Raw genomic sequence first — 14,394 nt, forward strand, 5'->3', positions numbered from 1 at the left:
GGGCTTCATCTCTTATGGTTGTTACTCAGGACAGGAGAGGTGGTGTGTTTCTTGGAGTTATTGGGCACCAAAGCCAGCTCAGGTCAGGTCACTGCTGCACTTGCACTGCTTCTTGTAAGGCTTCTCCTCCATTTGTTCAGGTGGTTCCGGCTGTAGTAATTCCTATAACATGCAACCCAAATCATGGGTTACAACAATTTAAAGGTATATCCATTACAATCTCCACCCCTCGTCCCTTTGGACCAGGATATAGGGTTTAACATTGCAACGAACTCCTCCCCTTGCTCCTAGCCTGGCTAGCAACAAGGGGTTCCTGCTATAGTAATTCCCACAACATGCAACTCAAATCCCGGGATACAACAATTTAAAGGTATTTCCATTACAATCTCCACCCCTGGTCCCTTTGGTCCAGACCATCAGGTTTAACATTGCAATGAAGTCCTCCCCTTGCCCCTGCTCCAGCTTGGACTTATCCACAGAATGTAGTCCCTTCAGAAGTAAACTTGCTCCAAGATGGCCTCATGCACAGCCACTGATGTTTCAAGGTGTACCTGCTGCAGCATGGACTTTATCCACAGCCACAGATGCTTCGAGGTGCACCTTATCCAGTGTGGACTTACCCTTGGGCCACAATCCCTTCAGAGGTATACCTGCTGTGGCACAGACATAACCATGGCCACAGACGTTTCAAGATATACCTGCTCTGGCATGGGCTAATCCATGGGCACAGATGCTTCGGGGTGTCCTGCTCCCACATGGATTCATCCACAGGTCACAGTCCCTTCAACTCGAGTTCACACTGGAGTTCCAGCCTGTCCAGTGCAGCAGCACAGAAACAGCAGTGATGTCCTGGCCATCTGCCAGCCCAGGAGCAAGGCCGTTGCTGTTATCAAAATGTTCCCAGGCACAGCAGAGTAAGGTGATCAGCGGTACAGCAGCACGGCAAGCAGTGAAAGCAAAAAGCAGCCACTAACGAGCACTGGACTCTAACATACAGTAAGGCAAGCAAGCCTATGGCAAGCACAGAAACCTGCCAGTTAATAGCTACACAGCAATAACAGCTATAAATTTTATGTAGCACATTCCAATCAAATCTGTCATTATCTCGAACCCTTCGAGCCCCACGTTGGGCGCCAAAAAGGACTGTCATGGTTTAGCCCCAGCCGGCAGCTAAGCACCACGCAGCTGCTCGCTCACTCCCCGCCGGTGGGATGGGGGAGAGAATCAGAAGAGTAAAAGTAAGAAAACTCGTGGGTTGAGATAAAAACAGTTTAATAGGTAAAGCAAAAGCCGTGCATGCAAGCAAAGCAAAGCAAGGAATTCATTCACTGCTTCCCATGGGCAGGCAGGTGTTCAGCCATCGCCAGGAAAGCAGAGGTCCGTCACACGTAACAGTTACTTGGGAAGACAAACGCCATCACTCCGAATGTTCCCCCTTCCTTCTTCTTCCCCAGCTTTATATACTGAGCATGACGTCATGTGGTATGGAATAGCCCTTTGGCCAGTTTGGATCAACTATCCTGGCTGTGTCCCCTCCCAGCTTCTTCTGCACCTGGCAGAGCACGGGAAGCTGAAAAGTCCTTGACTGGTGCAGCAACAACGAAAACATCTCTGTGTTATCAACACTGTTTTCAGCACAAATCCAAAACATAGCCCCATACCAGCCACTATAAAGAAAATTAACTCTATCTCAGCTGAAACCAGGACACACCCCCAGGTCCTTTTCTGCCTGGCAGCTTTCCAGCCACTCTTCCCCAAGCCTGTAGCGTTGCATGGGGTTGCTGTGGCCCAAGTGCAGGACCTTGCACTTGGCCTTGTTGAACCTCATACAATTGGCCACAGCCCATGGATCCAGCCTGTCCAGGTCCCTCTGTAGAGCCTTCCTCCCCTCAAGCAGATCAACACTCCCACACAACTTGGTGCTGTCTGCAAACTTACTGAGGGTGCACTCGATCCCTTCGTCCAGATCAGATGTTGTTATTCATTCCTAAGCGTGAGGTTCACCTCACTTACCTTGGTCTAAAGTGCACCTTGACAACTTCCTCAAATTTCTTGACTGTTTTCTAGCCATGAAGCAGGTAACTCCCCAGCCCAGGTAATTCTTCCCAAGAGCTGTGCTTTAGCTGGCTACCTCCTCTTCCTGAGTGGTGGGCTTATCTTTTACCTTGACTTGGATGACAAGACATCCTTCTGCCTCTGTGAGAGCATCAAGAAGTGCTATGCTGCATTTTAAACAATACTGGACATGCACCCTGCTCCACAGCTGGAGGAGAGACCTGTTTCTGCACCCTGGCTGCACACGGATCCTTGTGGATCAGTTGAGCTGCTGCAGTGGTGAAAGTGAGCTCCTCAACACCAGGCAAAACTGGTACGTCCAGTGACATGGTAGGAGATTGGGAAAAGTGCAAAGGTTCCCATATCTTCTTAAGAAGCTATTTTGAATTCACTTACATAAAGCACCCAAAGCTCTGTATGTAACTTCTAATAGTTGTGCTCAGCACACATGGACTTTGGACAACCAGTCTCATTCCACTTTCGGCTTCCACAATTGTCTGAGTAGCACCATTTCACCTGCTTCATAAAAGACCAGGTAAACACAATCTAGTACATTAATCTTTTCCTGAGAAGCACTTCCTGTCTCAAATAAACTTACAAATTAATCTTGTTTAATGTCTCTCTGGTAAACACAGGTTTGCTTTTTATTCCATTTTTTATTTATCTCCAGACCTTAAATTAATTTTTCCTTCTAAATTTACTCTAAGAAATCACACTGTACTAAGTTTAGATTAATTGTTCTCTGTTTTTTTAAATCACTTTTTTTTTCAATTTCTTAGATGTAGGTTATGTTCTGAATGTAGCACCTGTCTGGTTTATAAAAAAACATTTTCAAGTCTTTGACATCTTTTGTCCAGCTCTCATCTCTAATCATGAAAGCAATTCCTTAGTTTACCCAACTTTGTTTTTCTGCAATCAGGGAACTGTATTTGTATTCTTGCTTTTGTTTATCTTACCATGCAACTTAAGTGGAAAAAAGCCATGATCAGTTACTCCAAAGCCATCTTTCATGACAAGCTCTTCTCTAATCACTGATTTGTTAATACCAGATCTAAAACAGCATTACTGCTGACTTAGTGCTGTTTTAGTGAAGAATTCTGCTAGCTGTTGCACACAGAAATAATGCAACCTAAGTATTTTCCAGTCTACATCTGGGAAATTAATTTCTAGACCTATTTTTTTTCTCTAGTAACATCTCAGATACTCTGTCCTACACCGAGCTCGAAGCTGTGGGTTAACAGCAGATCTTCAGCACTATGCCAGCACAACCGCCCACCGTCCCTCCCTGGAGGGATTCTGCCCACACCATTTATCCCTGCCCAGCCCATCTCACCAGCTGGAAGGGACTACAAAATGTTATTTTAACCTGTATGTCTGGCAAGAAAAAACCTTTTCTACACTATCTGGCTTATTATGTTGCTTTTCTACCATTCAACATAAACGCCTTTCCAAACGAAATTAAGCTCTGTGACTAACATCTGCCAGGTGTGGTTCTTGTTTTACTCATAATTTTCCCAGGGGATGACTTGCACATGCAATTAGTGTTTTGTTTTGTTAGTGTGTTTAACTTAATGCAGCATGCACAGCCCTTGGTATGTGCGCGATGTCCTTTGAGGAAAAACATTTATCTTGAAAACTGCATGGTGGCACAGCTTGCGTGCTTCTGTGACATTCAAGAGAGATGAAACGGTTAGCTGGTGCTGATCAGACAAGCACATAAGCCTGACTTTGAAAGGGTTCTTCTACGTTACTATATTTATTTTGTTTGAGCCACAGAAAAATGCATTCTTGTCAAAATGTTTCTTTAACAGGCTTTGCTTGCCATTCTTCTTGTGGGTTGGAAACTCAAACACAAGCCTAATAGACACTTCACCCTAATCAACAACATTTATTTTCTGAGTCTAAGTCTAATTTCACCTTCCAGTTTATTCCTGGCTATCCTGGGGGATAGCTGAAATGAAATAAAATGAAATTATGCTAATAACTTCACAATCAGTTAAGTTGCAAGTCTTTGCTTGGGAAAAGCTGAGGATTTTCAGCTGAAGCAGCTGGGAATAGATGGTGCTGAAGGTACTATGGGATCAAGATGCATGAAGGTAAATCAGGTGAATTTTGCTGTTGTGACTTTCCGTAGGTGATGCCTGAATTGCCAAGAACAGTCATTTATGTTGGGGAGATTGAACATGCTGCATGTGTATGAAACACCTAAAAAGTATACCATATCTGCCTCTCTTTGCCATGTAGTTACTTACTTCCATCCTCATTTTATGTGCTTATGCCATTTGTTTGTTCTGCAGTTGATTATTGATGGCCAATGAATGTTCCTACATGAATTTAACTTCCTGTATCCTGACAGAGGTACTATAGGTTTATTTATTTTAATATCCTCACAGTGTTTTATTTTTATTTAGTGTTTATTATTTCTCTCAGGCTTTATACTGTCCTTATAGCAAAAAATGCATTTATCTAAGAGTACAAAAGCAAAGAAGTATTTCATAGCTAGGATTGTTTTTTATGTGAGTTTGCTTGAGCTCCAGGTTTGCTGAATATTTCTGCAAATGGAGCTTTTGGTGTTTACTGTGTGTTTTTATGTATGTGCCACAATAGTGAAAGGTTTTTCTGACTTTCTCAGATATTTATTGAGAGCAGGTTGTGCCATATCACAACCTTCACCCACAGCAGACGCTCCTGTATACAGCACTAATAAGTCCTAGAGGGTAAAAACATGTCTTTGTGTAATAGTTTGGCCTCAAAAGCAATCCTGCTCTGATGTCAAAGCCATCTCAGATGTGGTCCTGCACCTAGGTGCTGCGAAGCAGATGCTGAGGGCACTGGCCCTATATCAGTACCACTGAGCTCTTGCAGATCCTCGCCATTTGAACTCCAAGAGCAACCAGGGAAGGATGTTGCATGCTTTTTTGTTTCTTTTGTTTTTGCTTTTAACACACCTTAGTGTCAGAGTCTGGTTCTGTGAAGTATGGAGGCTGAGGATGTGATCTAAAAGCCCGTTTTAAACCTCTGAGCTCTTACCAGTTGCCTTTAGTAGTCTTTGGATCAGGGGAGACTACCACAGTTCTGCGACATCTGTCAGAAGTGCAGGTGGTGTTTGCAAAAAAAAAAAAGCCCAGAAGACCAAACCAGGCAAGATAAAACTGTCCATCAATTATGGCAAAGTCAATTGCCATCAGATAGCATTATAAAGTTTGTTCTCATTGTGTGTAATGCACTACTGTAGCAAGTTATGTAAAATAAGGGCAGTGCTTCTTACATGTTCAAATACAGAACATATTTTCTCTCTTCAGTGGAGATGAGATATATGTAGATCATCTGTCTCTCTTACCAGTCAGACGAAACAAAATGGGTAGAGTCCATTTGTGGTCAATATTCTTAGTTTCAGGTTTATAAAGTTTCATTGGAAGTATTTAATCTCTTTCAAAATCTAGTCATGCCAATCAATAGATGTGTCCCTGTACAGTACATAATAAACATGAATGCTTAGTTACATAAAGATATACAGACTTACCAGTAAATCACTTTGCCTTGTAAAGGGATCCACCTGCATGGAGCTTGGTCTTGGACTGCAGACATAACTGGCAAGGTCAGTAATCACTCCTGCTATGTTAATTGTGACAGCAATTACCCAACAACATTTTGGCTTGTGCAAAGAATGGTCCCCTTCGACAGAACTAGTGGGGGAAGCTGGGAATGGGGCATTAGTTGGCCACACTCCTGGATCCTCTCCTCTTTCCTCCCATCGGGAGCACGGTGCAGCAGTAGCACTTAGTACATCTTTTAGAGCAAGCCAAGCATTTCTGAATGACAATTTATTTACACAGGCGAGGAGAAATAGCTTCTTGGCAACCGTGTACACACCAAATGCTGATTTTCTATTTTAACTTCTTCTTGGCCTAGACACAATGGCAATTGGCTTGTGTGAAAGATGACAGATTACCTACTGAAGGGAGAGCAAATGAGGGGAGAGCAAACACAAGCCCAAATCTGCACTGTCCCAGTGCAGTGCCTAACCTTATGACTTGCTGAAATACTTGAAATTGGTTTGGCACCCTGTCCTGGTTTCAGCTGGGACAGAGTTAATTTTCTTCCTTAAAGCAAAAGCCACGCACGCAAGCAAAGCAAAGCAAGGAATTCATTCACTCCTTCCCATGGGCAGGCAGGTGTTCAGCCATCTCCAGGAAAGCAGGGCTCCATCACGCGTAACGGTTACTTGGGAAGACAAACGCCATCACTCCGAATGTTCCCCCCTTCCTACTTCTTCCCCAGCTTTATATACGGAGCATGACGTCATGTGGTATGGAATAGCCCGTTGGCCAGTTTGGATCAACTCTCCTGGCTGTGTCCCCTCCCAGCTTCTTCTGCACCTGGCAGAGCATGGGAAGCTGAAAAGTCCTTGACCAGTGCAGCAACAACTAAAACATCTCTGTATTATCAACACTGTTTTCAGCACAAATCCCAAACATAGCCCCATACCAGCCACTATAAAGAAAATTAACTCTATCTCAGCTGAAACCAGGACAGTATCCACCCCTTATTCCATACCATTTACGTCATGCTCAGGTCTCACACTATCCAATACATTCTCATTACCCACCGTCACCCTTCCCATCCTTTGATATAATACACACATATCATTCCCTCAGTCTATGGACCACCACTACAAAATATTTGTAAAATGTCCATAAATGTCCACAAAATGTCCACTGAGTTCATTTAGTCCATGACTTTGGGCTTCATCTCTTATGGTTGTTACTCAGGACAGGAGAGGTGGTGTGTTGCTTGGAGTTATTGGGCACCAAAGCCAGCTCAGGTCAGGTCACTGCTGCACTTGCACTGCTTCTTGTAAGGCTTCTCCTCCATTTGTTCAGGTGGTTCCGGCTGTAGTAATTCCTATAACATGCAACCCAAATCATGGGTTACAACAATTTAAGGGTATATCCATTACAATGTCCACCCCTGGTCCTTTTGGGCCAGGTTATAGGGTTTAACATTGCAACGAACTCCTCCCCTTGCTCCTAGCCTGGCTAGCAACAAGGGGTTCCTGCTATAGTAATTCCCACAACATGCAACTCAAATCCCGGGATACAACAATTTAAAGGTATTTCCATTACAATCTCCACCCCTGGTCCCTTTGGTCCGGACCATCAGGTTTAACATTGCAATGAAGTCCTCCCCTTGCCCCTGCTCCAGCTTGGACTTATCCACAGAATGTAGTACCTTCAGAAGTAAACTTGCTCCAACATGGCCTCATGCACAGCCACTGATGCTTCGAGGTGTACCTGCTGCAGCATGGACTTTATCCACAGCCACAGATGCTTCGAGGTGCACCTTATCCAGCGTGGACTTATCCTTGGGCCACAATCCCTTCAGAGGTATACCTGCTGTGGCACAGCCATAACCATGGCCACAGACACTTTGAGATGTACCTGCTCTGGTGTGGGCTTATCCATGGGCGCAGACGCTTCGGGGTGTCCTGCTCCCACATGGATTCATCCACAGGTCACAGTCCCTTCGACTCGAGTTCACACTGGAGTTCCAGCCTGTCCAGTGCAGCAGCACAGAAACAGCAGCAATGCCCTGGCCATCTGCCAGCCCAGGCGCATCGCCATTGCTGTTATCAAAATGTTCCCAGGCACAGCAGAGTAAGGTGATCAGCGGTACAGCAGCACGGCAAGCAGTGAAAGCAAAAAGCAGCCACTAATAAGCCCTAGACTCTAACATAGAGTCAGGCAAGCAAGCCTATGGCAAGCACAGGAGCCTGCTGATTAATAGCTAAACAGCAATAACAGCTATAAATTCTATCATCTAGCACATTCCAATCAAATCTGTCATTAACTCAAACCCTTCAAGCCCCACGTTGGTTGTAACCCAAAATTAACTCTATCTCAGCTGAAACCAGGACACCCATGAATTTTCCTTTTTTTCCCCCAATTCCCTCCCCCATCCCACTGGGGTGGGGGAGTGAGCGAACGGCTGTGTGGTGTTTAGCTGCCTGCTAGGTTAAACCACAACAGGCCCAAAGAGCTTTTAAAATAATAATAACAATTTATTTTTAATTGTAAATCTGGAGTAACTATAACATAGAAATGAAAAGCTGGACAATCCAGGAAAATAAGAAAGAGTGTGGAAACCAGCCCGTAAGGCTCAAACCCTAGCTGATTTTGAGCATTCACAGAGTAGGTGCCTCCTCCATTTTCTGTTGCAAGGAGTTAGGAAGGAACAATAAATGAAATCCGTAAAAGGTGAATCATTGGTTATTTACCAGCAATTAGCATCACCTATTAAAACTGCCAAGAGTGACTCAGCCGGTGTTCCTAGCACTACATTGATCAGGAAGTTAAAAGGAGATTGGCAAAAAAATACCCCAGCCAACCTTCAAAAAATAGCCAAAAGCCAACATGTGAGCATCACAGTCTCACACCTCCTTCTCCAACACCACCTGGGTCCAGCCCTTTTGTAGCTTTAGCTTAAACAAATTATAGCTCCTCTGTCTCTACCTTGGGATGAGGCCTTCTGAGATGGGAGAGCCACAGTTCTGCCCACATCTGGTTTACTGGTGTGTGTAAGAGGAAAATCTGGTGAAATTACTTCATTCCTCCTCTGTTCTGATCATTGCTGGTGATAATGATTTCCTTGTTATGGCTTGTAGACTCCAGCATGCTGCTGTGTCAGTGCATAGGAGGGCTCAAATCCGAGTCTTAAATAAAAAAGCGGTTTGGTTCCAGCACAGCATGTTTGTAAAATATCTACTGACAAGAAGAAAAAAATTGACTCTACATGGCCTGTAAAACATATGTTAAAAATTCTGCATCATAGACCAGCTTTAAATTATTCATTTTTAATTCCTTCAGCCTTGAAGGGCCTTTAAACATTGACTATGAGAAACAATCCTACCACTGAGGGAACAGCCATAAAATAAAATACTGGCTACTTAAAAATATAGAGAAAAATGCTTTACTTAGACACAGTTTCTGAATTTTAAAATATGAATAAAGGGCTGGATCCCCACTTGGTGAAAGCTGATACAGCTCCTTTGATGTCTGCATAGCTATTCCCCATCAGCAGCTGAAAGCCCTGGCCCAGGGTTTAGAATAGATATCATTTCTGTACATAAGAAGAAAAGCAAGATTTGCATGGTTAGTTCAAACTATTTCATATTCACTGAGCTGTTGAGGAAATACTGTCTGTGAAACAAATCCTGGATTCTTTCCCAAAAACATCTAAATGACACTTGCTAGGGAAATGCTACAGTATAAATGGGAGCAGATCCAACCCTCCAGGTTGGACCCCGCTGTAATTACGATGACATTCTCGGAGAGCACTTGCTACCTGCATGCTCATTGGGGTGCATTGGTGAAGTTGAGAGCATCCAAAGGAGTGTAACTGAGTGTAACACTGGTATAACAAAGAGAAATAGGTTCCACACTTGCTGTTTCAGAAGGATTTTAGTCTTGTTCTCTGTTCCTGGCTCAGCCAAGCACTGGCAGAGTCCTGAGGAAATTCTGCATGCTCCACTGATATCGCTGTCACCCCTCCCCGAGGCACTCCTGGGGCAAGCACCCTCCTATTCTGCCTTGCTCTACAGAAAGGAGCTTTTCTGACCCAAACCAGCCACTTCTGAGCTCTCTTCCATATCTCCTCCTTGCAACTTGTAACCGAAGCTGGTGTGGCTGCTCGGAGGGGTGCACCATGTCTTACCATTTGCATACTCCAGAGAAATGACACAGAGATAGGACTGAGAATGCAGGGAAAACTTCATGTTACCCCCTGCTCCCTTTCTTCAGTCATAGAATCACAGAATGGTTTGGGCTGGAAGGGCCCTTAAAGATAATCCAGTTCCAACCCCCCTGCCTTGGGCAAGGACACCTTCCACTAGACCAGGTTGCTCAAAGCCCCATCCAACCTGGCCTTGAACACTTCCAGGGAGGGGGCATCCACAACTTCTCTGGGCAACCTGTTCCAGCGTCATCTTGATTAACTGTCATTAATTAGGACACTCTTGACTGCAGGGTGCTTTCCTTGATACAACCTGTAGACACACTAGTAAAACTTTATATACTGTATGATGAGAAATCGCCTGTTTTACTAGAATCATCCTTTTCTCCTGTTAAACTCATGGACAGACCCGGTGTGGTACAAAGGCAGAGTGCTCAGACTCTTCCTTCCCCAGGCACTGTTGTTTTCATAGGATATTCTTTGGAGCCCTGATCTTGCTCTTATTCCCTCCATCATCTCACAAATGCTTGGGATAGATCTCCAGACCTGATGGACAGCCTTTTTGCTGGTGAGCTGCTCCCCAGTGACTTTTTCATAAACAGACCCACTCACCCACAATCATCAGGAAGGAAATGAAGCAGCAAATTCAACTAACTTGCCCAAAGGTATGAGAGTATCAATGAGGGTTACAGAAACTGTCACAGGTGATCAAATCAGAGCTCTTCAAGGGCCCTATCCCACCTCCACCAAAGTGGCAAGCAGCTCCTGGGAAAAAGCAGTGAGGAGCTATTTAATACACTGTTTTCCCCACACAGTCATTCCTTGTGTTGATACATTCCTTGTAAAACAAGCCTAGGTTTTTTTACCCTCATTACTTTAGATTAAATCCCTTCCAAGCCCTGTTTATGAAGGATATAATACTTTGTTGCTTTGCAGTACCCAGGGGCAGGATTTAGTGATGGGGTGAGTCCCTTAAAGGTTTTGTACGGGCTTACGCTCCAAAGCAGAAAGCTCAGCCTGTCACAGGTACTCACACCCGAATGCAAATATCTGCACAGCACGGCATACGATGTGACACCGGTCTAGATTCACACTTAAGCTTTTACTAATATAACTCTATGGAAACAAGCCCGGTGATGATTGATGACTTACAGCTCCTACGTAGCGCGTTACAGTTTCCAGTGCAAGTATGTTGTGCTGGATGTAATAAACGAACAACGTGGGCAGTTTCAATAAGTAGATTAATAACTTATAACTCACCCGCTTCACAAAGGGAGTTATGCACCGGCTGTCCAGCGTTAAGGAACATGTTTTTCAGAGCTCAGGAATACGTTCTCCCCTCTGACATGTGCTGTGGATGTTCACTGTGCACGTTACACTGCCTACGGGGGGGTGGGGACCACTGGAGAGAAGACCGGAGAGATCATTTGCTTCTTTGGAGGTGCTATAACCTCCCCACTTCTTGTCTTGTCTCCAGTCTTTACACATCGACACTAAAAAAGCCAGCATTATGTTGTTAAATAGTTTTAGCAGACACTTTATCAGTTGAATATATCTGTCTGGGGGATTCTTTAATGATGTTGTATTCTTTTTAATTCTGCAGCGTTTTATAGTCACCTTAAAAATGTCTGATGCTGGATGGAAAGAAGATATTATTTACTATATGCTATTTTTTATTATTACTATTCTGAGAAGCACCGAATTTCCTTTCACTTTCCCTGCCGTGATCACCTCTGGCATCCATGCAGCCCAATTTCAGAGGCAGGAGTTGCGGGGCGGGGGTGCCAACACAGGTATTTCTGGGTGGCGACCCTCTAGGGAGCTCATCTTGGGCAGCAGGGATTTCACCCGCACGCAGCCCAGGGGGAAGTTTGGGCTGCCGGCCGGGACCCCCCCCCGCCCGCCCCACGCCCCCGGGCCGGCCGCAGCCCCCAGGGGCGCGGCGCGCACCCCTCCGCCGCGCAGCCCCCGCGGGCGCGCAGCCCCGCTCGACGGCCCGGGGGGGTGGGAAGGGAAGGGAGGGGAGGGGAAGGGAAAGGAGAAGAGGGGAGAGGAGGGGGGTCCGCCCCGGCACCGCCCTGCCCGGCTCCGAGGAGGAGCCGCCGGGGGCCCCCGGCGCCGTCCACGTGGCTGGGGGCGCGCTATATGAGCGGGCAGGAAGCCCTGCCGGGGAGGGAAGAGGAGGGACGGGGCTCCCGGAGAGGTTCCGCGGGCAGCGCAGGCAGAGAGCGAGGCAGCGGCAGCAGCAACGGCAGCAGCGAGCGACCGCCCGCCCTTCCCTGGCCATGGGGCTTGGCGGCCCGCCGGCCCCCCGCGCCCCGCCGTGAGTACCGCGGGACCCCCTCCCGCCGCCCTCCTCCTCCTCCTCCTCCCCGCTTACCTGCAAATCCGCTCGCTCCCCCCCCTGCTGCAAAAGGCGCGGCGGGAGCCTCCCCCTCCCTTCCAGCTCCTCATTTGGCTGTGAAGTTGTTTTTTTTTTCCTAAATTATTATTATTATTATTATTTGGAAGCAGGGGGTGGCCCCGGCGCTGGCGGAGCTTGCGGCATCCTTCGGCGGCTGCCCCGGCACTCCGCGGAGGGGGTGAGCTTCGCCCCATCCAGCCGGGATTTCCCCGGCGGAGGGGGCAGAGGGAGGCTCCGGAGCGAGGTGGGCTCCGGAGCGAGGTGGGCTCCGGAGCGAGGTGGGCTCCGGAGCGAGGCACACCTCCGGGCCGTGCCCCTGCGCTCGGGCGGGCGGCAGCCGGCAGCGGCGGCGGGGGGACGCTCCCCGCAGGCTGCCCCACGGCATCCCCCGGTCCACGGGGGACCGGTCCTGCCCCGTGCCCTGCGTGGCAGAGCCGCTCTGCTGCAGGGTGGGCGCTGGCAGGCGGGGAGCGGCGGGAGGGACCAGCCTGGCGGGGTCCTGCGCCCTGTTTTTTTTTTATTGTGTTTATTTTTTTTTTTTCCTTCGGGTAGGCTGTGCGGCGAGAGAGGAAAGCCAGTATTACTCCGTTAGAAGGAAAAAAGCAGACTAGCTGTCTTAGTTACCCGCTCGCACATCTCTGCTTGCAGAATTAATTTCCTGTGGAGTATAAATAACTAATCTTCGAGGTCAGCAGTTTGGTTGTTAGGTGTGTTTTTGTTACACTTGGTATATTTATCTCTATAGCAAACATACATCCCGGGTCCTTACTGTGATTGATTTTAGTCTTGGCATAAATGAAAACAAACTGGTAAAAAAATGCCTTGATGCATGTTTACTCGTTTGAGACGCACAAGATTTTTCAACTCTTTGTAACGGTTGGGCTTGTATGTATCCAATACACTGAAATAACTCATTTTATATATAATTGTAAGTCTGAATTACATATTTGCCTGCTGGGCACACATGTTAAAGGAAAAACCTCCCTAATTATGGATCTTTCAGAGAGATTGGAAGGGTGACAAAGCCCTTGTAATCTTTTGGGTCAATTTTCATAAGCTCCAAAAGCTGTCTTTGAAAAGGAAATTAAATTTCAGTGTGGAAAAGGGACAGGAAATTCAAGGATATAAAAAAGAAAGTCCCTATTCTACTTTGATTCTGTCCTCAGGAGTTCATTTAGGTTGGTGCTCTTCAGTCACATAAGTTAAAATGAGGAGTTGCCTTTAACTGGAGTCTTCCTGCCTCTTGGCAGTTCAGAAGATACTCAATTAGCAGCACACTCCTCCTGTATATTATTTACATGGTTTTAGCTGGAGGGGTGGCTCTGTGTGAAGCATCTGCTTTGAAATATTTGGATCGCTACATCCATAGCGTCCCGTGCGATCCATGCCAGCCAGTGCCTTCTGCAGCCAGTATGTTCACCCCTCATCAATTTTTACGGCTCGATCCAAAGCCGGCGGTGCTCTGCCCGCTGCTCATAATGCCTCGACAGAGCTGCTCTCATGTTAGAAGAAGTCGGGGTTGCCCCTGGGTCATCTTTCCTGCTTTTGGCAACGGCACAATGGTTATCTGCAGGGCTCGGCTGTGCTGGAGGCCCTTTCTGGGCTCATCTGGGAACCTGACAGTTTTTAATCCGTTTGAACACATGTTCAGGTGGTGGCCAGGGCTGGAGGAGGGAATGGTTGGATGTGAATAAAAAAGGTGGACTTGTTTATTAGTTAAAGGCACTTGTTTTCGTGATTATCCTGGAAACAACAAAACCCCAGCGTAGGTCTATGGTGAACTTGGCACTCTGTTCCTTTGCCAATTTTTCACTTCATTTACTCTATTTTGGTGCTGCTGTAGGGTAACATTTCAGCAGCAGCAGGTTTAAATCCTGTGCCTCAACAAAGTCCTGGTCTACGGTTCTGCCAAACCAGCTTTAAAGCTACCACTACATATTTAAAGTACACTTCTGTCTCATATACATTTATTTTACCTTTCTGCTAGTAACATGTAAAAGCATAGTCTCTGAAAGAGCAAAAGAAGAGGAAAATCCAGTTCCTTATTCTTGGCACACTCACTTGGTGCGCAGTCGGATTGTGCAGTGGAGACAGCGAGTTGCCCTGTTTGTATGAATTTTTCACACATCCCGGCCAGAAATGAACTTGTAGCCTTGTTTGCAGTTTTTCTTCCAAACTTGAGGATATTAATAATGGTGATGGCA

At 46.3% G+C, this 14,394-nt stretch overlaps 1 protein-coding gene and 1 long non-coding RNA gene across 2 annotated transcripts in view; one reads left to right on the forward strand and one right to left on the reverse strand.

Moving 5' to 3' along the window:
• Window positions 1–5,952: 5,952 nt before the first annotated feature.
• LOC140647347 (uncharacterized) lies at window positions 5,953–12,343 on the reverse strand. The gene is made up of 3 exons (XR_012040712.1): window positions 12,167–12,343; window positions 11,047–11,188; window positions 5,953–6,960 (listed from the first exon to the last, which is right to left on the reverse strand). It is a non-coding gene; the product is annotated as an uncharacterized lncRNA (long non-coding RNA).
• The window catches only part of ST3GAL1 (ST3 beta-galactoside alpha-2,3-sialyltransferase 1), an 81,982-nt gene continuing 79,500 nt past the window's right edge, over window positions 11,913–14,394 (forward strand). The window contains exon 1 of the mRNA XM_072851844.1: window positions 11,913–12,109. The gene's annotated coding sequence lies outside the window, so the exon portion shown is untranslated. The remainder of the gene's footprint in view (window positions 12,110–14,394) is intronic.

This window comes from Ciconia boyciana, chromosome 2, assembly GCF_034638445.1.
Source record: "Ciconia boyciana chromosome 2, ASM3463844v1, whole genome shotgun sequence".
Lineage (NCBI taxonomy): Eukaryota > Metazoa > Chordata > Aves > Ciconiiformes > Ciconiidae > Ciconia > Ciconia boyciana.